Source organism: Manis javanica, chromosome 9 (genome assembly GCF_040802235.1).
Source record: "Manis javanica isolate MJ-LG chromosome 9, MJ_LKY, whole genome shotgun sequence".
In the NCBI taxonomy this organism is placed as follows: Eukaryota; Metazoa; Chordata; class Mammalia; order Pholidota; family Manidae; genus Manis; species Manis javanica.
The window spans coordinates 41227291-41253365 of record NC_133164.1 but is presented as its reverse complement, the minus strand read 5'-3'; the positions used below and the strand labels follow the sequence as shown (position 1 = coordinate 41253365).

At 35.2% G+C, this 26075-nt stretch overlaps 1 pseudogene; it reads left to right on the top strand.

Annotated features, from left to right (window-relative positions):
* LOC108408713 (Y-box-binding protein 1 pseudogene) overlaps window positions 1-24490 on the top strand; it is a 42091-nt pseudogene extending 17601 nt beyond the window's left edge.
* The last annotated feature ends 1585 nt before the right edge of the window (window positions 24491-26075 follow it).

Sequence of the window (26075 nt, the reverse complement as noted above, 5' to 3'; positions counted from 1 at the left end):
AAATTTTCTTCTAAGTGCTAAGGATTTAGCAGTGCACAAAAAGGACAAAAATCTCTCTACTCACAAACTTTACACTACAGTGTAGGAAGATAGAATATAATGAGGAAACAAAATTTTAAAATGATCCTCATTCTATTTGGTGGTTAGGGCAATGGAAAAATTTTTTTATGCCTTTTTTTATTTTAATTTTGAAGCTCTTTTTAATTTTAATTTTTAAAGCCCTTTAAAAACGGCTGGGAGGTAATTTTAAAAATTAAGGGAGTCAAGGAAGGTCTCACAGAAATGGAAGTATTTAAATAAAGACAAAGACAAGGTGAAGGAACAAATAACGTTGGTATCTGCATATCTCTGGAAATAGGATCCTCACTAGAAGAAATGGTCAACAGAAAGTTCCTAAGGAAGGAAGGTGGTTATCAAAATTTACAGGGAGTTGAATGAAGCTGGAGTTGTGTGAGCAAGAGGAAAAATTACATGAAATTATTTCATAGACTTGAAGAAAGAGATCTGTTGGAGTTTTGTAACTCTTTACATTACATATTTTGCTTATTCTGAGTGAAAGGAAACCCATTATGTGGTTATTAACATATCAGTATCATGACTTAATACATATTAATAAGATTATTCTTGAATGAAACAAATGTAACATCTAGGGAAGAATAATGTGGTTGCAGAGGGGTTTAGCCCACACATAAGTGGGAGGCAGTAAGTAGTAGTCAGATCCTAGGTAAACTGAAGGTAGAACCAACTGGATTTGTAGTTGGATTGGACTTAAGGAATGGAAAGAAACAAGTCAGGAAACATGTAATTATCATTGTTCCAAGTTATGGATAAATAGATTCACTTTAACCAAATGGAAAGAAATGAGAGATGGTAAGATTTAGGAGAAAATATTAGGGTTTATTTTTGGATATATTAAATTTGCTATACAGAAATTCTGGGGAGCCAAGATGGTGGCGTGAGTAGGACAGTGGGAATCTCCTCCCAAAAACATATATATTTTTGAAAATACAACAAATACAACTATCCCTAAAAGACAGACCAGAAGACACAGGACAACAGCCAGACTATATCCACACCTGCAAGAAACCAGCGCCTGGTGAAAGGGGTAAGATATAAGCCACAGCCCAGCAGGACCCGAGGCCCCTCACCCCAGCTCCTGGCAGGAGGAGAGGAGTCAGAGCAGGGAGGGAGAGGGAGCCCAGGACTGCTGAACACCGAGCCCTAGCCATCTGCACCAGAGCGCAGACACACAGTGCATGCGTGGGGTGCCGGAAACTAGGGAAGCAGGACAGTAAGACTTTTGAGCTGGTTCCTGCAGCCGGCGCATCTGGGACAAAGTAAAGCGAGTGCTTTTTGAAAGTCTTAAAGGGACAGGGACCCCATAACTACACAGAAGCATCCCGGGTCACAGTCTAGCAGCTGGAAATTCCAGGGAACTCCGAGTGCACTAATCCCCTGGGCAACAGCTCTGAGAGCCCTCACGGAGGTAAACAGCCAAAAAGCCCACCGTCCATTAACCCTCCGAGGCCCCGCAATAGCAGAGTAGCAGCCTGAGGTTAGCCACACCTACGGCAAGGGAACTTCCTTCATACAGGCCGGGCAAGATACAGAGACCCAGTCTACATGCAATTGCCCAACACTAGCCAGTAGAGGTCGCAGTTGTCCCAGTAAAGAGGCCAGGAGCAAGTGGAAAGCCTAGGCTCTCCCAGCTGACAGATGCGTCAATAGCATACCACTGCACCTATCAACATGAAAAGGGAAAAAAATTTGATCCAGACAAGACTAACCCAGACAGCTTCGACATCTTCTACATCTTCCCCTGAGAAGGAACCTGGGGAAAGAGAATTAACCAGTCTTCCTGAAAAAGAATTCAAAACAAAAGTCATAACCATGTTGATGGACTTACAGAGAAATATTCAAGAACTAAGGTTGGAGAATGCAGAAATAAAACAATCTCTGGAAGGACTTCAAAGAAGAATGGATGAGATGCAAAAGACCGTTAATGGACTAGAAAACAGAGAACAGGAATGCAGAGAAGCTGATGCAGAGAGAGATAAAAGGATCTCCAAGAATGAAAGAATATTAAGAGAACTGAGTGACCAATCAAAATGGAACGATATCTGCATAATAGGGGTACCAGAAGAAGAAAAGAGAGAAAAAGGGATAGAAAGTGTCTTTGAAGAAATAATTGCTGAAAACTTCCCCAAACTGGGGGAGGAAATGGCCTCTCAGAAAACAGAGGTAGACAGAACTCCCATGACAAGGGATCCAAGGAGGGCAACAGCAAGACAAATAATAATTAAAATGGCAAAGATCAAAGACAAGAACAGAGTATTAAAGGCAACCAGAAAGAAAAAAGAAAGGTCATCTACAAAGGAAAACCCATCAGGCTATCCTCAGACTTCTCAATAGAAACCCTACAGGCCAGAAGAGAATGGCATGATATACTAAATGCAATGAAACAGAAGGGCCTCGATCCAAGAATACTGTATCCAGCACGACTGTCATTTAAATATGAAGGAGGGATTAAACAATTCCCAGACAAGCAAAAGTTGAGGGAATTTGCCTCCCACAAACCACCTCTACAGGGCATCCTACAGGGACTGCTCTAGATGGGAGCACTCCTAAAAAGAGCACAGAAAAAAACACCCAACATATGAAGAAGGGAGGAGGAGGAATAAGAAGGGAGAGAAATAAAGAATCATCAGACAGTGTTTATAATAGCTCAATAAGTGAGTTACGTTAGACAGTAAGATAATAAAGAAGCTAACCTTGAACCTTTGGTAACCACAAACTTAAAGCCTGCAATGGCAATAAGTACATATCTTACAATAATCACCCTAAATGTAAATGGACTGAATGCACCAATCAAAACACACAGAGTAATAGAATGGATAAAAAAGCAAGATCCATCCATATGCTGCTTACAAGAGACTCACCTCAAACCCAAAGACATGCACAGACTTAAAGTCAAGGGATAGAAAAAGATATTTCATGCAAACAACAGAGGGAAAAAAGCAGGTGTTGCAATACTAATATCAGACAAAATAGACTTCAAAATAAAGAAAGTAACAAAAGATAAAGAAGGACATTACATAATGATAAAGGGCTCAGTCCAACAAGAGGATATAACCATTATAAATATATATGCACCCAATACAGGAGCACCAACATATCTGAAACAAATACTAACAGAACTAAAGGAGGAAATAGAATGCAATGCATTCATTTCGGGAGACTTCAACACACCACTCACTCCAAAGGACAGATCCACCAGACAGAAAATAAGTAAGGACACAGAGGCACTGAAGAACACACTAGAACAGATGGACCTAATAGCCATCTATAGAACTCTACATCCAAAAGCAACAGGATACACATTCTTCTCAAGTGCACATGGAACATTCTTCAGAATAGACCATATACTAGGCCACAAAAAGAATCTCAGTGAATTCCAAAAGATTGAAATCCTACCAACCAACTTTTCAGACCACAAAGGCATAAAACTAGAAATAAATTGTACAAAGAAAGCAAAAAGACTCACAAACATATGGAGGCTTAACAACATGCTCCTAAATAATCAATGGATCAATGACCAAATTAAAATGGAGATACAGCAATATATGGAAACAAATGACAACAACGACACAAAGCCCCAAGTACTGTGGGATATAGCAAAAGCAGTCTTAAGAGGAAAGTATATAGCAATCCAGGCATATTTAAAGAAGGAAGAACAATCTGAAATGAATGGTCTAATGTCACAATTATTGAAATTGGAAAAAGAAGAACAAATGAGGCCTAAGGTCAGCAGAAGGAGGGACATAATAAAGATCAGAGAAGAAATAAATAAAATTGAGAAGAATAAAACAATAGCAAAAATCAATGAAACCATCGAGAAAATAAACAAGATAGATAAGCCTCTAGCCAGATTTATTAAGAGGAAAAGAGAGTCAACACACATCAACAGAATCATAAACAAGAAAGGAAAAATCATGACTGACCCCACGGAAATGCAAATAATAATTAGAGAGTACTATGAAAACCTATATGCTAACAAGCTGGGAAACCTAGGAGAAATGGGCAACTTTCTAGAAAAATACAACCTTCCAAGACTGGCCCAGAAAGAAACAGAAAATCTAAACAGACCAATTACCAGCAACGAAATTGAAGCAGTAATCAAAAAACTACCAAAGAACAAAACCCCCGGGCCAGATGGATTTACCTCGGAGTTCTATCAGACATACAGAGAAGACATAATACCCATTCTCCTTAAAGTTTTCCAAAAAATAGAAGAGGAGGGAATACTCCCAAACTCATTCTATGAAGACAACATCACCCTAATACCAAAACAAGGCAAAGACCCCACCAAAAAAGAAAACTACAGACCAATATCCTTGATGAATGTAGATGCAAAAATACTCATTAAAATATTAGCAAACACAATTCAACAGTATATCAAAAGGATCATACACCATGACCAAGTGGGATTCATCCCAGGGGTGCAAGGATGGTACAACATTCGAAAATCCATCAACATCATCCACCACATCAACAAAAACAAAGACAAAAACCACATGATCATCTCCATAGATGCTGAAATAGCATTCGACAAAATTCCACATCCATTCTTGATAAAAACTCTCAACAAAATGGGTAAGAGGGCAAGTACCTCAACATAATAAAGGCCATATATGATAAACCCACAGCCAACATCATACTGAACAGTGAGAAGGTGAAAGCTTTTCCTCTGCGATTGGGAACAAGACAGGGATGCCCACTCTCCCCACTGTTATTCAACATAGTACTGGAGGCCCTAGCCACGGCAATTAGACAAAACAAATAAATACAAGGAATCCAGATTGGTAAAAAAGAAGTTAAACTGTCACTATTTGCAGATGACATGATATTGTACATAAAAAACCCTAAAGACTCCACTCTGAAACTACTAGAGCTAATATCAGAATTCAGCAAAGTTGCAGGATACAAAATTAACACACAGAAATATGTGGCTTTCCTATACACTAACAATAAACTAATAGAAAGAGAAATCAGGAAGACAATTCCATTCACAATAGCATCAAAAAGAATAAAATACCTAGGAATAAACCTAACCAAGGAAGTGAAAGACCTATATACTCTGAAAACTATAAGACACTCTTAAGAGAAATTAAAGAGGGCAACAAATGGAAACTCATCCCATGCTCCTGGCTAGGAAGAATTAATATCATCAAAATGGCCATCCTTCCCAAAGCAATATACAGATTCTATGCAATCCCTATCAAATTACCAACAGCATTCTTCAATGAACTGGAACAAATAGTTCAAAAATTCATAAGGAAACACCAAAGACCCCAAATAGCCAAAGCAATCCTGAGGAGGAAGAATAAAGTCGGGGGAATCTCACTCCCCAACTTCAAGCTCTACTACAAAGCCACAGTAATCAAGACAATTTGGTACTGGCACAAGAACAGAGCCACAGACCAATGGAACAGAATAGACACTCCAAACATTAACCCAAACATATATGGTCAACTAATATTCGATAAAGGGGCCATGGACATACAATGGGGAAATGACAGTCTCTTCAACAGATGGTGCTTTCAAAACTGGACAGCTACATGTAAGAGAATGAAACTGGATCACTGTCTAACCCCATACACAAAAGTAAATTCGAAATGGATCAAAGACTTGAATGTAAGTCATGAAACCATAAAACTCGGAAAAAAACATAGGCAAAAATCTCTTAGACATAAACATGAGTGAGCTCTTCTTGAACATATCTCCCTGTGCAAGGGAAACAAAAGCACAAATGAACAAATGGGAGTATATCAAGCTGAAAAGCTTCTATACAGCAAAGGACACCATCAATAAAACCAAAAGTATCCTACAGTATGGGAGAATATATTCATAAATGACAGATCCGACAAAGGGTTGACATCCAAAATATATAAAGAGCTCACACACCTCAACAAACAAAAAGCAAATAATCTAATTAAAAAATGGGCAGAGGAGCTGAATAGACAGTTCTCTAAAGAAGAAATTCAGATGGCCAACAGACACATGAAAAGATGCTCCACATCACTTGTCATCAGAGAAATGCAAATTAAAACCACAATATCATCTCACACCAGTAAGGATGGCTACCATCCAAAAGACAAACAACAACAAATGTTGGCGAGGTTGTGGAGAAAGGGGAACCCTCCTCCACTGCTGGTGGGAATGTAAATTAGTTCAACCATTGTGGAAAGCAGTATGAAGTTTCCTCAAAATGCTCAAAATAGAAATACCATTTGACCCAGGAATTCCACTTCTAAGAATTTACCCTAAGAATGCATCACTCCAGTTTGAAAAAGACAGATGCACCCCTATGTTTATCGCAGCACTATTTACAATAGCCAAGATATGGAAGCCACCTAAATGTCCATTAGTAGATGAATGAATAAAGAAAATGTAGAACATATACACAATGGAATATTACTCAGCTATAAGAAAAAAACAGATCCTACCATTTGAAACAACATGGATGGAGCTAGAGGGTATTATGCTCAGTGAAATAAGCCAGGCAGAGAAAGACAAGTACCAAATGATTTCACTCATATGTGGAGTATAAGAACAGAAGAAAACTCAAGGTACAAAAAAGCAGCAGAAGCACAGAACCCAAGAATGGACTAACAGTTACCTAAGGGAAAGGGACTGGGGAGGACGGGTGGGATGGGAGGGATAAGAGTGGGAAAAAAGAAAGGGGGCATTGCAATTAACATGTATATTGTGGGGGTGCACTGGGAGGGATGTGTAACAGAGAAGACAAGTAGTGATTTTACAGCATCTTAGTATGTTGATGGACAGTGACTGTCAACGCGTATGTGGGGGGGACTTGATGAGGGGGGGAGCCTAGTGAACATAATGTCCTTCATGTAATTGTAGATGAATGATACCAAAATAAAATTTAAAAAAAATGAATTCTGTTTCTGGCCACAATGGCATAATAGGAGATGGTCTTAACCTCTCTCCTGAAATGATAAAAAGGTCCAAATGAATTATATAATATAGGGGTTATCAAGACATTGAATATCAACCAACAAATGATAGCTTTCCCAAAGAGCTGAAGAAGGTGGCTTTTCTACTCATTCCAGTGTAACGTCTTGAGAGAGTTTTCAGAACATAGTATAGAGATAAGGATTCCTCACATATTCAATACTTTGAGCAAAAGAAGATAATAGTCTAGGGAAATCAGCCAAGTTGGCTAATGTGCATGGGCCAGAGTACCAGAGAAGAGGGAACTGCACAGAGAGAGCTCTGCAGAGATTATTTAAGTTCCCCTCATACTCAGCAAAGTAGTGGTTAGTGGACATACATGCTTAAAGTAATCAAGGGCTGGGAGAGAACCATCCGGAAGGATTACAGTGGATTGTAGCCAGTGTTCACTCATTGCAAGGGAAAGTAACTTTTTCCACCAGCCAGACTGTCAAACTTCTTGGTACACTTTAAAATACTCAGAATGGCCTTGTTTCAGTAGCAGTGATTACTTAGAATTAGAATAAACATTGATCAGGTTTTATCTACCATGTCTTCAAATCTTCAAATGATACCTGAAGAGATGAAACTTTCCAAGTTAACTTTAGAGAAAAATGAAGAGAATTAGGGAGAAGCTCAGAACATTTATAGAAATATTATAATATCCAGCACCCAAAATGAAATTATTAACACTGGTATTTAAAAATAATTAGTAGCATGCAAAAAAAAAAACAGGAAAATAACACCCATTAAACAAATTCAGCATTCATTTTTTGATCAAAACAGCATCAACATAGCAAAGAAAAATCTCTAACTTGATAAGGGATATCTATGAAAATCCTATAGCTAATAGTGTACTTAATGATACAAGACTGAATACTATAGAAGAAGATCAAGAAAAAGATAATGTCTACTCTAACAAGTTTATCCAACATTGTTTCAGAAGTTCTAGTCATTGGAAGAAGGCAAGAAATAAAATGAATACAGATTCTAAAGGACCAAGTAGAACTTATTTTAGAGGATATGAAACTGTCTGAATTTTTATATTACACAATTGCCCATTACAAAATTTAATGGAATCTGAAAATTCAACCAAAAAGCAAAACCAATAAAGATCTTTTAAGAACAAGTGAGTTTAGCAAAGTCAAAAAGATAAATCAATGTACAAAAATCAATTGCATTTGTAATAAGTGAACAAAAATTTGAAATAAAAAATAACTTTTAATACAGTTAAAATATGAATTTTGGGGGTTAAATTTGATAAAAGATATGAAAGATCTGTATACCAAAACCATCAAAATTGAGTTAATAGAAATTAATAAGACCTAACAAAGTGAAGAGATGTACCATACCATGTTCACAGTTCATAATAGTCAATATTAGGATGTCAGTTATTCCAAATTGATTTATAGATTCAACATAATCCCAAGAAACTCTTTTTTTCTGTATAAAATTCAGAGTCTTATTCTAAAATTAATAAGGAAATGCAAAAGACTCATATGACCAAAACAAGTTTGAAAAAGAATAAAGTTGGAAGACTAACTTTACCTGACACAAGACTTATTCTAAAGTTACAGCAATCATTGTTGTTGCATAAAGACAAACATGTAGATCAATAGGACAGTTCACAGTATCCAGAAATACACCCTAGCATATGTGTACAACTAAATTTCATAAAGGTATAATGGCAATACTGAGGAGAAAGAATTTTCTTTTCAAAAAGATGTTGCTGAAACAATTGCATATCCATCTGCATAAAAAACAACTTTGAACCATATGTTACAACTTATATAGAAATAAAATGAAAATGCATTAGAAATTTAAATGAAAAACATAATGATGTAAAACTTCTAGAAGTCATAGTGGAATCTCTGGAACTTTGGGTTAGGCAAAGATTTCTAAAGTATGACATGAAGAACATTATCCATAAAAGCAAAAATTGTAAGTCTGACTTAAAAATATCTACATTTCAAAACATAGTGTTAAAAGAATGAAAAGAAAAGCCACACATTGAGAGAAAAGATTTTCAAATCATGGATCAGGAAGACTTCAATCAAGGATGTATAAAATCATTCTCAAAACTCATAAGGAAGAAACAAATATCTCAATTTTAAAAAGTGGGCAAAAGATGGAAACAGACACTTCAGCAGAAAAAGCATAACATGCAAATGAGCACATGAGTAGATTCTCAACATTATTAGGCATTAGTAAAATGCAAATTAGATCCAAATTGGATACCACTACTTCTTGAATGGTTACAATTTTAAAAAACTGATGATTCCAGTTATTGGTGAAGATGTGGATGAACTATAATTCTTATACACTGCATGTGTAAATATTTACACCACTTTGGGAAACAAATTGTCAGTTATTCAAGAATCAAACATGTACCAATCATGTGATCCAGCCATCTTACTCTTTGGTATTTACCCCAAAGAAATGTAATCCTATGCTTATAAGAATAATTATACACAAATGCTCATGGAAGCATAATCTGTAATAACCCAAAACTGAGAGAGTGAAAAAATTCCATAAACAAATAACAGGACAAACCAGTTGTGATATTACCATGAAGTGGAATGCTACTAAGCAATAAAAATGAAGAACTATTGATACATGAATGAACAACACATGTAAATATCAAAATAATTATGCTGAGTGAAGGAAGCAAATCAAAATAGAGTATATACTGTTTAATTACATATATCTCAAATTATAGAAAATATAAACTAAGCTATAATGGCCAAAAGCAGAAAAGTTGTGATTTAGGTGTCAGGGTTTGGGAATGAGGGTAAAATTCAGAAGTGATTTAAGTTGAAGTAGGGTTTTGATGGAAGGTGGTAATAGATATACTCATTATCTTGATTTTGGAGATAGTTTATGGATATATAAATATATATACACATAAGACAAAACATCAAATTGTATACACAAATTTTACTCCAATAAAATGGATAGTTTGGTTCAAGGGAGTATAAATCGCAGGAAATGTAAATTTTGAAGATATTCTATATAGATGATGTTTAAAATAATAAAAATACATAGGATATGAGCATGGAAAGAAAATAATCCAAGGAACAAGTCTTGGAGCCCTATAATATTTTCAGTTTTGGACCATGAAGAAAGCAAAAGTGACTGAAAAGGAATTCAAGAGCGCAGTGTCCCCAAAGCCAATTGAAATAGCTATTTGAAGAGTAATGGAATGATCAGCTGTGATAATTCATCAAAATGAAGACATGGGTCATTGCATATATAAGTGTGCAGATCTGGACAAAAGAATGACGAGGAGCTTGCCTAGGTAATTTTCAAGAAAGAAGTTGGATTATAAAGGAGAAACAAGTGGAGTAGAAGCAGGAGAGGTAGATTAAAAAGAGCGTGACTCTTATTTTAAGTTTGGGGAAATGCAATTTTATTGCTTCTGATGAGAACGATATAGTAGGGAGGGAAAATAAGTTGATCTTGAAGAGACAAGACAAATGATGAAATGATGTTTCTGAGGGTGGGAATCTATTCACAAGAAAGGAACACAGCTATTAATTAGAAACACATATATTTCATCCAGAGCAGTAGGTGGAAAGACAGAACCTATCATCCAAATGTGGGTGGGTGGGATGATGCCTTGGTAGGAGCCTGTGCGAGTGCTTTCTATGATCTACTTTCTCAGAGAAAGAAAAGGAACGCTCAGAAGGTAAAAGTGAGAATAAGGAAGAGTAGTTTTTGATTTGATGAAGAAGGTTAGAAATAGTAGCTGGAAAAATAGAAAATGGACTATGGAAATGAAAAGGAAACTGAAGTCTCACTTCTTTTTAGCAGTATAAATTCAAAGTGAGATTTGTTTTAAAAATTTTAAATCCATGTAAGAGTTACTTTTAAATGGTTTTTTTTTTTTGAGTTTAGTTTCCAACCAAGGTTTAATAAATAATGAAAATACTCTGAAAGGTTTGCCTTTTGTGAAATAAAATCAATTCAAACAATGATTAATTTGTGTTTTGCCTACCCTTACCTTGATTTATACTGCTAACATATTTTATTGAAAAGTATGCTTGTTTTGAGATATTTTATTTCAAGAATACTACTGTCCTTCATGGTGACAGAAAAAAAATCCAAATGGCATGCCGTTATTAGTGTTTAACCAAAGCCATCTACCAAGCCAGACACAATTCTTGAAACAAATGAAAAGACTAAAGAAACTGTTAATATCTAATATATAAGGTTTAAGTTAAATTTACTTCCATTATTTTTCATAGAATAATGAATCAATTATTAGTAGGTAATCAATGCAAATGTGATGGCAAAAATGCATCTATAGACTTACTAGACTGTTACTTGTGGGTTATAATGAATAATATCAGGATTAATTATGTGATAAATTTTAGTAACAGAATTAATAGAATTGAATGATATAATTGATTTGAATAGCTAATTACACCTTAATCTTAATAATTTTGAATCTAGGTTATCAAGGTTTAAATACAGAGCTAATACCTAATAAGATAGGTGTAAATAATTAAAATGGAAAGCTGCATTAATTTCTTTGTGTTATGTATTATCTTTTACCATTTTTACTGATGAAAGAATGATTAGAAATGTGAATCAGTTACATTTTCAATTCAGACAGTATTCAAATAATAAAATTCCAATTACAAAAAGCCATATAAAAACTTTACATATTTATTTGGGAGTTATTAAGGGTTTAAAAAATCATTAAAAGGGAACTCTGTATTCATGTCACATTTTTGTTCATATATAACATATAGTACAAATGAAGAATTAAAATACATACTTAGAATAGGAAAGGTAAAAGTAAAAGAACTGAATAAGCGTTCTCATTTATAAAGGAGCATATAAGGAACTACAATATGTATAAATATGTTAAGGAATTATTTTTCAAAGTCTTATATGCAAAAATATGTTTTATTATATAAGATTAATTTTTAATATTCAGTTATACATCCTATGACTTTCCTGTAAAATACTCTCTCTGACCTTATATGCTTTCTCTTTTAGCCTAATGAAATGAAGCAAATTTTAATATACATATACATTTGTGTCATCTAATTTTACCTTTTGCTTATAGATTTCTTAAAATATCATTAAACATAAAATATTCTACAAGTATTTCATAAACTTGGGTAACTGACAGTTTCTTTTTAACTGACATTTAATATATTAACCTAAAGGAAAAATTATTGTAGGGATGGGTAGCCTGAGAGGAAAAATGAGATCATCTTGGTACCCAAACATTATGTTTTTCTACCATGGGCTAGGATGTTAATCAATAATTATTTAAGCAGTTATTAGGAATGTAACAAACTAAAACATATAACCCTTTAGATATGATTTGTATTCTTAGTTGGTTTATTATTGTAATTATATTAAATATCAGAGGATTTAAATAGTGGGTATTTCCTATGACACCAAAAATCACACAACACTTTTTATGTAATCCTAGAATTTTACCTAGCAAATTTTATTTGCGTACAAAGGAGTTATGAAATCTCTTTGTAAAATGGGCTCTCAAATAATGTGGACTACTCATATTTTCTTTATTAGAGACCATTAATGACACTGATTGATTATTGTATGTCATCTTTCTGTAGGTACTGCATTTTATAGAATGAGACTTTTATTTTATTAAGCCCAAATTCTAAGTGGGGGGTTTGCTTATAATTTTTAATTGAGTATTTTTTTGCAGAAAACTGTGAACCAAAACCCCAAATAACAAAAGTAAACAAACAAAAAAAGTAAAAAAAAAAAAAAAGGAAATATAACCACACAGAAATCAAGATAGGTATATCATAACTTATAACTCCAGTTTGACTTTATCTCCACTCTCATTTAAAAGATCCTTATTGATGCTTCACTTTCTTCACAGAGAGTCAAAGAAATGCACTTATAGGAGTTAAAAAATCAAGCATATATTAATTTTGTATCATTCTCTCAAACATTTGATTGCGTCGCCCAATCCCCAAATCACCCTTATTCCATCACTTTTATGTACACAGTTTAATACAATTAGTACATAAGATGTTGAATTCAATCTCATTATAAGCACAGTAGTGAGTCAAAACATATCCATTCTGTAAGGATCTGTTTATTTTACAACTAGCAGCAAAATCTCTATAGCCTCTCTGCGGTACTACTCCTTCTAGTAGTTTGAAAAGTCACTTCCCCAAAGAAGCATTTTATCCTAGCTAGGGAATTTTTTAAATTACTTGCTGAAATTAAATGCTTTTGTTGGCATGGATTTGATTTACCATTCTTTTGTCCTATGAGATAAAAATAAAAAAGGACAAAAATGATTGTGGTTTAACCAACTCAATGTATATGTGAATTTCTACTGTTTCTTATAACTGATTTTGTTACCTTTAATATATAAACCAGTGAATCCTTATTTTTGAAGCATATTCAGGGTTAGAATGTGAACCTTTAACAGTGGAGTATATAGCAAGAACCACGAATCAAATATAGGATACAGAAACAGGACTTTCATATAAATAAACTAATATCATGGGAACATGAATGTTAAAAGTGATTTGCAATAATTAATTTTAGCTTTTATTACCTGACATATTAAGCCTTCTTTGTTTTCTTTTTAAAAAAATTCCTTCTATATAGGATAAATTCAAAGTTGACAGTTAGCCTAGTAGGAAAAAGTAAAAGTAAAAGTCTTTTGTTTTAAATATCATCCATTAAGATCAGTTTCTCCAGTCCTTGTTTTTCTTTCATTTTCCATTACTTTCATTCGCTATTGTAATCTATAATAAGGCCATTTGTTGTTTTTGTCTTTAAATTTTTGATAATTTTTTCTAAAATTTGTTCACATTCTCTATAAACACTTGCCTGATTCTATTGTTTATAATGTTTACTTTCATGTTTCTATGCTCAAATTTTACAGTTTTGCCCTATCATTTACATTCTGTTTACTCATATTCATGTTTTTTAAATTTTTTTCCTCAAACTAGTTTTCAACCTCCAAAGAAAGTCATATCCCTTATGAGAAACACTATATCCAAAATGATTTTTAAAAACTGATTCGATTATTTTTATTAATGAATATTAAACAATACCAATAATATTATTGGATTTCTTTATGATATTCAAGAAATAATTATTCTCAACTGTTAACAATACAAAACTATGAGACAGATTATTTGATTTCTAAATTTCTTGAATTGAACATATATATCATATCTTTGCTAAAGACTCAAATAAATAAGGAATCACCATATTTGTGTTCTTTGTCCCCAGTGAATGCATTGTAAATCCCACCATTATATATCAATCCTGTCACAATAAGATGGGCTGGATACATAAACAAAGTTAATGATTGTCATATTTGAACTACTCTTAAAAGAGAATGATGTTTGTCATTGCAGCCTCAGTGAAAAAAACCTACAGGGCATGGCCATGTGACCTGATGTGCTTTATATTCTAATAGGATGGACGTGACTCTAAAATCAGTATCATGAGATCACAAAGTCTGCATTTCCTGGGATATAAGGTTTGAAATATTACTGCAAGAGTTATACAGGTTTTATTTTTGTTTTTTAATCCCATTATTTCTTATATATATATATATTTTTAGAGGAATGTCATTGGTAAGAATGGAAGAAGACATACTAATTTCTATGTATCTTTCTATTAGTGATATTGATTTGAATGGATAGTTACAATTTTTCTCTAACATGTAACTTTTTGCTTTATAGGCATGTATAAAATATGTGGATAATGATATTAGATAGTAAGAACAGATATTTAGGTTCTTTAAAAGACATGCAACAATGTTTTGTCGGTATGACAGTGAAAATATTATAAACTGGGAATATGAGTGATAGAAAACATTATACCAGTAGTGGGAAGCTAAAGTTTACCCAGAAAATTACTCTGTAACTATGAAGTATTGCTATTATTAAGTAAACTAGTGTTCTGGTTTTAAATAATAGATAATTAATAATTACAGAAAATGAATAATGAAGGAAAACATAAGTCTATCAAGGAAATTACATCATTGAAGAGGAATTCCAAATTTGTACCCTCATCAGAGAAAGAAATTCAAAATTTGGGAAAGGGTAGTGTTGAATCTGAACATTTTACTCTTTAGATTTATGAATTTAAATTTGACTAACATGGCAATATTCCCTGATAGTCTATTCAGAGTTTTTAACTGAATAAAGATGTCCCTGGGTAAGATAAAATTCAAGGCAAATGAAAGGAATCTTGCTCAAAGAACCTGATTAATATAAAGCAGCATCCAAGGATATAATAAACACCAGGACAGGTATTAAATGTGAAAAGTGAGGAATTAAAACAAAATAATAATAATCAGCTGGAAAAGTAAAAACCACTTTGGTTAGAATAAAATGTCATAGTAACCTTTTCCTGGGTAAGCCTAAGTACTCTAGACAATGAAGATGCTCCAATATTTCATGGCATATTATTGTAATATATCTACAGCTTGACAACTAAAAGGAATATTGATAGGACTGGATAGCACATATTAATCAGGTTGTTTAAACAACAGAATGCAACATAACTAACAAAAAACTGTGATTGACACTGAAACACAGTAAGTAAATAAATAAATAAATATACATGTATATGTACACACACACACACACACACACACACACATAAGGTTCAGAATACCAGTACAGTATGTCTGAATAGTATTCAAACTACTTTGTTTCTATTTGTAAAACTGTAAAATGACTGGGTTAAATTAGATATCTCACATACATTCCAGCTTTACATCCCAATGTTTTCTATTCTACCTCAAAAATTAATAATTTGTGGAGAATTAAAGATGGCAGCATGAGAGGTGAAACAGAAATCTCCTCCCAAAACCACATATAATATGAAAATATAACAAATACATCTAATCCAGAAAGAGCAATAGGAGATAAGGCTATGTCAGACTCCATACACCTAGAGAAAAGAACAGACATCAAGGAACAGGGTAAAGTACCAAAGCCATGATCCAGAGGGACCCAAGCCCTTCCTCATCCCATCTTACTGGTGGAAGGAAGAGAAGTGGAGCCAGAAGGGGGTGAAGGCCTAGGACTGCTGAACAACCACCCCTGGAGATCTGCTTTGAGAATACAAAACTACATTGCATGCTTCTCTGGAGACTAGTGGGTTTGGAAAGCTAAAACAAGTGGAATACTTGAAAAGACTGAGATTCCAGCCACTTGTGGAAAACACATATCCACAAACAGTCACTCTGGGTCATAAGGAAGATGGACAGTCTGAGAGACTTCCTAACAGCCAGAGGGCTGCTGAAAGGGCAAGAATTGCACAGAGCTTGCTGCTCAGGAGGGATGACATGTGCACAAAATTTTCTGGGTGCACTCTGCCAGGTAGGTTGTGAACTTTCAGGACCTTCAAGGGCTCCATCTTCCTGGCTGGCAATGCAGCTACAGGACCCCCACCATTATAAGCAGCATGCTGCTCCTTCCTCCAGGCCAGCACCAGCTCATAAACTGGCTGTCCCTGCCATCACACCAGGCCAGCCATAAGGTGGCCACACCGACAACAACTATAAGTGCATAGCACAGAAGCTCCTCCCTGTGTACTTGGCATACTGGCCCTGGCAGTGGAAACAGGCACTGCAGCCGGGAAGCAGAAAATAGCTGTGTCCTCCTGAAAGGCAACAGCACTGTTTGACTGAGATCCCTGCCATCATTCCAGGGGCTGAGAAGGTTCAGGGAGTAAAGCTTCTGGGAACTAGAGAAGGCCACTGGCAAATATGAAATGTCAAAGGAACCTGATTCAAATCCAAATCCCACAAACACCAGAAAGAGGGCCAAGTGAAACAACTCATCAATCTTCCTGAAAGAGATTTCAAAATAAAAATTATGAACATGCTCACAGAGCTACAGAAATATATTCAAGAACTCAGGGAGGAATTCATGAATGAGATATAAACATTGGAGAATAAAATATCTGAAATGAAACATACAATGGAGGGATTTAAAAGCAAATGAAGTAGAGGAAATGATAAATAAAATAGAAATTACAGAATAAGAATACAAAGAAGCTCAGGCACAGAGAGAAAAAGGATCTCTAAGAATGAAAGAATATTTAGATAACTGTGTGACTAATTTAAGTGGAACAGTATTATCATTATAGGGGTAGCAGAAGAAGAAGAGAGAGAAAAAGAGAAAAAACCTGTCTTTGAGGAGTTAATGGTTGAGAACTTCCCCAATCTGGGGAAGGATATAGTTGCTCAGGCAACAGAGGTGCACAGATCTCCCAAAACAAGGGACAGAAGTAAGACAACACCAGGACATATGGTAATTAAAATGGCAAAGATCAAGGATAAGGACAGACTATTAAAAGCAGTGAAAGAGAAAAAAGATCACATACAAAGGAAAATCCAACAGGCAATCATCAAATTTCTCAATAGAAACCTTACAGGCCAGAAGGGACTAGCATGACATATTTAATGCAATGAAACAGAAGGGCTTTGAATGAAGAATACTCTACCTGAAAAGATTATCATTTAAATTTGAAGAAGGAATTAATTTCCAGATAAGCAAAAGCTGAGAGAATTTACCTCCCACAAACTATCTCTACAGTGTATTTTGGAGGGACAGATATAGATGGAAGTGTTCCTATGGCTAAACAGCTGCCACCAGAGGAAAACCACAGTAAAGAAAGTAGAACAATTAACTCCTAAGCAGATGCAAAATCAAATCAACTACCCCCAAAGTCAATCAAGGGATAGACAAAGAGTACAGAATATGATACCTAATATATAAAGAATGGAGGAAGAAGAAAAAGAGGAAAAATAAAAGAAAGAACTTTTAGATTGTGTTTACAATAGCATTCTAAATGAGATAAGTTAAAACTGTTAGATAGTAAGGAATTTACCCTAGAACATTTGGTAAACACAAAACTAAAGCTGGCAAGGGAAATAAGTACATACTTATCTATAATCACCCTCAATGTAAATTAACTGAATGAACAAATCAAAAGACATAGAGTCACTGAGTGGATAAGAACACAAGACCCAACAATATGCTGCCTACAAAAGACTCACTTCAAACCCAAAGACATACACAGACTAAAAGTGAACAGAGGGAAAGGATATTTCACACAACTAATAGGGAGAAAAAATCAGGAGTTGCAGTACTTGTATCAGACAAAATAGACTTCAAAACAAAGAAAGGAACAAGAGGGAAAGAAGGACATTACATAATCATAAAGGGGTCAGTGCAACAAGAGGATATAACCACTAAAAATATCTATGTACCCAACATAAGAGCACTTGCATATGTGAAATAAGTATCAACAGAATTAAAGGGGGAAATAGAATGCATTGATTTTAGGAGACTTCAACACACCACTCACTCCAAAGGACAGATCAACCAGACAGAAAGTAAGTAAAGAGACAGAGACACTGAACAACTTGTTAACAGGGGGACCAACAGACATCTACAAAACACTCCACCCAAAAGCAACAAGGTATACATTCTTGTCAAGTGCACATGGAACATTTTCTGGAATAGATAACATACTAGGCCACAAAAAAAAGCCTCAGTAAATTAAAAAAGACTGAAATTGTAACAACCAACTCCCCAGATCACAAATGTATGAAACTAGAAATCAATTGTGCAAGGAAAAGAAAAAGACCCACAAATGCATGGAGGTTAAACAACATGTTTCTAAATAATCAATGGGTCAGTGACCAAATTAAAACAGAGATCAAGCAATATATACAGACCAATATCCCTGATGAACATAGATGCAAAAATACTCAACAAAATATTACCAAATCAAATAAAAAAATACATTAAAAGATCATCCATCATGATCAAGTACAATTTATTCCAGGGATGCAAGGATGATACAACATTCAAAAATCCATCAACATCATACACCACATCAACAAAAAGCACAAAATAAAACACATGAAATCTCCATAGATGCTTAAAAAGTATTCGACAAAATTCAACATCCATTCATGATAAAAACTCTCAACAAAATGGGTATAGAAGGCAAGTACCTCAACATAATAAAGGTCATATATGACAAATCCACAGCTAACATCATACTCAACAGTGAAAAGCTGAAAGTTTTTCCTCTAAGATTGAGAACTAGACAAGGATGCCCACTCTTCCCACTTTCATTCAACATAGTTCTGGAGGTCCTAGCCATGGCAATCAGACAATACAAAGAAATAAAATGCATCCAGATTGGTAAGGAAGAAGTTAAACTGTCACTGCCGAAGACATGATGTTGTACATAAAAAAACTCTAAAGAATCCACCTCTAGACTACTAGCACCAATAAATGAATTCAGCAAAGTTGCCAGATATAAAATCAATACACAGAAATCTGTTGTATTCCTATATTCTAATGATGAACTAGCAGAAGGAGAAATCAGGAAAACAATTCCATTCACAATTGCATCAGAAAAAAAAAATACCTAGGAATAAACCTAGCCAAGGAAGTCAAAAGACCTATATCCTGAAAACTACAAGACACTCATGAGAGAAATGAAAGAAGATACCAATAGATGGAAACATGTCCCGTGCTCATGTATAGGAAGAATTAATATTGTCAAAATGGCCATCCTGTCTAAAGCAATCTACAGATTCAATGTAATCCATATCAAAATGCAAACTGCATTCTTCAACAAACCAGAGCAAATTGTTCTAAAATTCATATGGAACCACAGAGGACCCCGAACAAAGCAATCCTGAGAAGGAGGATTAAAGTTTGGGGTATTTCGATCCCTGACTTCAAACTCTACTACAAAGCACAGTAATCAAGACAATTTGGTGGTGGCACAAGAACAGACCCATAGATCAATGGAACAGAATAGAGAGCCTAGATGTAAACCCAAACATATATGGACAATTAATATACACTAAAGGAGCCAATGATATACAATGGGGAAATGACAGCCTCTTCAACAACTCTTGTTGGCAAAACTGGACAGCTACATGTAAGAGAATTAAATTGGATTATTGTCTATCCCCATACACAAAAGTAAACTCAAAATGCATCAAAGACCTGAATGTAAGTCATGAAAACTCTTAGAAGAAATCATAGGCAAAAATATCTTGAGTATAAACATAAGCAACATTTTCCTGAACACATCTTCTTGGACAAGGGAAACAAAATAAAAATGAACAAATGGGAATACATTAAACTAAAAAGATTCTGTACAGCAAAGGACACCATCAGTAGAACAAAAAGGTATCCTACAGTATGGGAGAATATATTTGTAAATGACATACCCAACAATGGGTTAACATCCAAAATATATGAAGAACTCACATGCCTCAACATCCAAAAAGCAAATAACCTTATTAAAAATGGTCAAAGGATTTGAACAGACACTTCCCCAAAGAAGAAATTCAGATGGACAGCAGGCACATGAAAAGATGCTCCTCATTGCTAATTATCAGGGAAATGCAAATTAAAACCTCAATGAGATATCGCCTCACACCAGTTAGGATGGCCAACATTGAAAAGACTAGGAACAACAAATGCTGGAGAAGATGTGGAGAAAGGGGAACCCTCCTACACTGCTGGTGGGAATGTAAATTAGTTCAACCATTGTGGTAAGCAATATAGATTTTCCTTAAAAAAACTAAAAATAGAAATACCATTTGACTCAGGAATTTCACTTCTAGGAATTTACGCAAAGAAAGCAAGAACTCAGATTCAAAAACACAGATGCACCCCTATGTTTATTGCAGCACTATTTACAATATCCAAGATATGGAAACAACCTGAGTGTCCATCAGTAGACGAATGGATAAAGAAAAGGTGGTACATATACACAATGGAATACTACTCAGCCATAAGAAAAGGGCAAATCCTACCATTTGCAGCAACATGGATGGAGCTAGAGGGTATTATGCTCAATGAAATAAGCCAGGCAGAGAAAGACAAGTACCAAATGATTTCCCTCATTTATGGAGTATAATAATGAAACAAAACTGAAGGAACAAAACAGCAGCAGACTCACAGACTCCAAGAAGAAACTAATGCTGACCAAAGGGGAGGGGTGGGGGCGGTTGGAGAGGGACGGAGAAGGGGATTGAGGGGTATTATGATTGGTACACATGGTGTGTGTGGGGGTCACGGGTAAGACAGTGTAGCATAAGGAAGATAAGTAGTGAGTTTGTGGCATCTTACTACCTTGATGGAGAGTGACTTCAATGTAGTGTGGGGGGGACTTGATAATATGGTTGAATGTAGTAACCACAATGGTTTTCATGTGAAACCTTCATAAGAGTGTATATCAATGATACCTTAATTTAAAAAATTTTAAAAATTAATAAAAATTAATAATTTGCTCCCTAGGAGTTCATATTCAAAGGCAGATATCAGAAGATACCATAATAAAAGAGACTGTAAGAAGGTCTCTTTCTTCAGTCTAGTTGCTTATTATATCCCTGAACACACTTTTTAAAATTCACTCTTTAAAAAGAAGTCATGAGAGATTCGTGTTTTGTTTTAGTTGTCTGGAATGTAGCCTTGGAGGAAAAACAAATAAACAAATATTGCTGTAAATTCAGTTTAGTTCAATAAACATTTAACACATTGTATGGATCCCCAAGGAAACAAATTTAAACAAGCTATGATTTGGTACCTAAAGTGGTTTATAATCTTCTAGTGTTTGGAAAATATAAATATTGGTATAAATCTGCTGCAATATTATATTAGGTGTCAGCTAAACTGAGGTATCCAAAATATGTTCATGGTGTTAAAAATTTATAAGACATCAAGAAATTCAAGATGAGATAGTATAAACCCCAAAGATCAAGATGTAGCAGAAAAAATAAAATACAGATTATCTGAAGAAAATAAGAAAGAAATACTATGTGGATAAGGCAGTATGATAAATTCCTTTTGGTAGAGCACATTTACAATGTGGGATAAAAGAAAAAAGACATTTTTAAATGTATGGATGACTTGATGGGAAATTTAAAAAAATTTTCCAAGGTCTGGAACCTTCAAGAAAAATGCAAATCTGGAAGAATTAACAAGCACTTGAACTAGGATACTCTTTGAAAGTACCTGTCACTCCACAATGGTCTGGAATCTGGACTATAATGAACTATTTGAACAAAGCACAGGTTATACCAGAAGGGTTTTATCAAGATCAGAAATTCCAGATTTATGTCCAGATCCATAAAGGGGATCTGAAAAAGACACCCCAATTGCTTGAACTGGAGTAAATTCTTGCTATGTAGAGAAAATCATATGTTAGCTCTTGACAGTCTTCTCCTCAATATTCCCAAATAACATCAGACACTCAGATGGGTGAATTGAAGCTACTGGTGTAGTCCCTTCTTTTACTCTATAAAGTAGCTTAGTCCTTAATACTTTACAGTATTGCATTAAAATGCATTGTATATATATTTAAATTTATCCTTTAAAAGGATGTGTTTTCATCATAGTGAAATATTTTCATCATCATGTGCTGAAATGGCTATTATCTCCATCTGAAGAATCTTATTGGCAAACATGAATTTAAGTAAAGTTATTTAATTGTCTCCTTTATAGTTCTATTTTTCCTGCTAACAAATTTGGTAGGATATATTTTTCAGCTTTCATACAACTTTTTTTTCTTCTTTTTACCTACCTGGAATGTTTGAAAAGCTAAAGGAACTACAGTCTTCTCCAGTTTAGCATAATCCCTGAGGATTTTTTCCAAATGATACAAATTAATTTACATCCAGAAATCCAGTTAGTCGTGTAGGTAAAGAGGTTAAAAATATGCACACATGAAACATAAAAGAAGCATACAGCAAAACATACTAGGAATGGCTTCTAAATATCTAACTTTGGTTGACTCTGTAGATATGGGTACACTTGTCACTTGGAAAAGTACTGTAGAGTTACAATGTTCCCTAGACAATGGAAATATTTAAGAAAATTTAAGAGGAATATTTCTTTTTATTAATTTGAAAAAATTATGTGTATGGTTAAGAGAACATAACCAACTGCGATTTGGGGTTTGCCTACACCCTAATCAAGGCACACAGCTTGAACAAAAACAATTCTCCCCCTTTGCTTCTAAATTATTAATATAATCATGCCAAGGTTTTCACAAGGAACAATAACAATGCTAGGGATGCATCTCACCCAGAGAACAATAATATATAGTGAAATGTGATTCAGCGTACCATTTGAAAATAAAAGTTATTCTACAAAGCCTTGATCTTTTTTTTGTGTTTATTTGGATGAGTTTCAGAACAAATTTCCTGAAGGAGGTATTGAGGAAGGGAATCAATTAAATGGGATTTTTATGTTTACATTATGTGAGCAAAACTATGTATTTTAGTTGGATGGGTAGCGGGAGCACAGAGCGGACCCCAGAACACCCTGAGCAGCCCACCACCGATGCTGGGCCTGCTAGCAATCACACCCCAGGAGGATTCGCAGCTGCGCAGCGGGTCCAGTCACCATCACTGCAACCGTGAGCAGGGAGGCTGGGACTCAACAGTTGCTTGCCGCCTCCACCCTCAGTGATGCCGACACCGAGCTTGGGACCAGGGGCAGTCACAGGGAGCAGCTGCCAGGTGACTTTATATCAGCTGCGATTGCCACTGGGGAAAAGAAATTCATAGCAACAAGGGTTTAGCTCATAGTAAAATGGTTCAGTGTAAGAAATGGATATGGTTTCATCAGCAGAATGACACACAGGAAGATGTATCTGTACAGCAGACTGACATAAAGTATAACTAGAAAGTACCTTTGCAGTGTGGAAGGTGCAGAGACTGTGGAGTTTGATGCTGTTGAAGGAGAAAAGGGTGTGGAGGCAGCAAATCCTACAGGCGGAGCTCCAGTGCAAGGTGGTAAACACTGCAGACTCTAACCCTTAACAGTAGCTGTCCACGTCACAGGGGGCCTCCACGCAATAATCTGCAGAATGAACACAATAGTGAGAGTGGGGAAAAAAACGAACGATTGGAACCTGCTCCTGAAGGCCTCGCCTAACTAACTGCGACCCTACCGCGGGCGGCAGTGTCCGCCGTGCTACATGTGGAGACCCTGTGGGCGTTGACCACAGTATTCCAAACTTCCTGTGCATGGATAAGTGATAGAGGGTGCTGACAACGAGGTGAAGCAAAACAAGGTAGACCAGTGAGACAGAATATGCTTGAGGGGGTTACAGACCATTACTCCACAGCATCCTCCCAGCTAAAGGCAGCCCAGAGAGGATGGCAGTGAAAAAGGTAAGGAATATCAAGGAGAAGAGACTCAACGTCAGCAGGAACCTCAGTGACGGTACTGCCACAACTTTGCCAATACAGACGCTCAGAAAACCCTAAACCACAAGATAGCAGAGAAAGTAGCTGGTCCACCAGCTGAGAATTCATCCGCTCCCAAGGCTGAGCAGGGCAGAGCTGAGTAAATACCAGCTTACATCTCTACCATCATCCAGTTTAGTCATCCAACAAGAAGAAATGAATATGAAAATCCAGCAATAAGAAATAAACAAAAGATTGGCACTGAAGAGCTGAAGGGCTTGCTTTTTGCCCATGGATCAGGTAATCAGAAATACCTGCATTATCTATGCAGGATGGGGTTTTTATTATTTTTACCTAAAAGTGTCTCTTTTTGGTAACAACAAATGTGTTTTTTTGAAAAAATTAAAAAAGCCTGATTTTTCTCAATATGTCTTTAAAGGTTTTTAAATTGTTTCATATCTGATCAAATTGAAATTTTTAAGAACCTCACTTTGAATTTGTAATAAAAGTTTACAACTTGAATTTTTTTAAAAAAGTTAACCAACAGTAAGCACCTGTTAATAATAAAGATCTTACATAATTTTTTAAAAAACCTATATATTTTAAAGGAAGCTGAATTTTTATGCTAAGGAAAGAACAATATGAATAATATGATCATGACCTAGTTGAAAGGATGGTACAGTCTGACTATATAAAACTATTTGTAGTATAATGAAGGTAAGTGACAGGACTAGTGATTCATTCTGTGCTGGAAGATACCAGGTCCCTATTACTCAAGGTCTCTTTGACAGCTTGTGGATGGAGTTCCTTGAATGAATACATTTATCCCCTGGGTTAAAGATCTAAGGAAATTCCACACAAAGAGAATGTCTCAGAAAGAGATAAAGGCAGGTGGGTTATGAAGTGGTGGCAGGTTCTGTACTCGTAAAACTTGGTAAAAAAGGTATGGTCCGATCTGAAAAGTAGTAAGTGACACCTAGAGAAAGAAAACCACAGAGGAATTGGTTGAAAGCTTGGACAGTTGAAAATTCTGTAATAAAAATAACATAAATACAAGAAGTTATCTAATAAAAAAGAGAAGAAAGGATACATTTTCAAGAGAAAATATCAGGACATATCAGGCTGAGAGATACTGACTTCTGGAATCCTAATCCCTTATAGAAAACACATTTCAGTTGGAGGGAGGGTGTTCTTCCAACCTATTTCCAAACACATCACCTTACCATTTTACATTATAAGGTTGTAGAGACTGCCTTTAGTATATAATAAAACATTTGAATTCATGATACAATTTTTTACTATGCCCCTGCTGTTGTCATGCTCTATTTCCCACAGATTATATAAGATCAAAGTATGATGTATTTGCAATTGCAGTCAATCTATGTAATTTTGCACAGTCTTTTGATTTTCTGCAATCAATTATCTAGAAGGTCTAGAAAGGAGCATTCCTTTTATCAAATGAGGTACAAAATCATTGTAATAGTAAATGTGACTTAATAATATGATAATTCTAAAGCAATGGAGTGAACTATTGGGACCAATGAAAGAAATTTCCATTTGAATCAACATTTTGCAAATCAAATCTCAGAGTTAGTAAAAAAAAAAATCATGATCCTATCTCTGAAACCCCATCACTACCACACCCCATCATCCCCACCGCTGCTATCACCATGACCATCATCAACATTAACACCATGATCATCGCCACCAAAACATTTTCTTTGTATCAAACATTATTATTCTAATGATAGAACACAGAATATTTTTATTCTTGAAAGTAATTAAATTGCAGAGAAAGTACACAACCTGCAAAATAAAAATCATTTTTCTATACAGACAT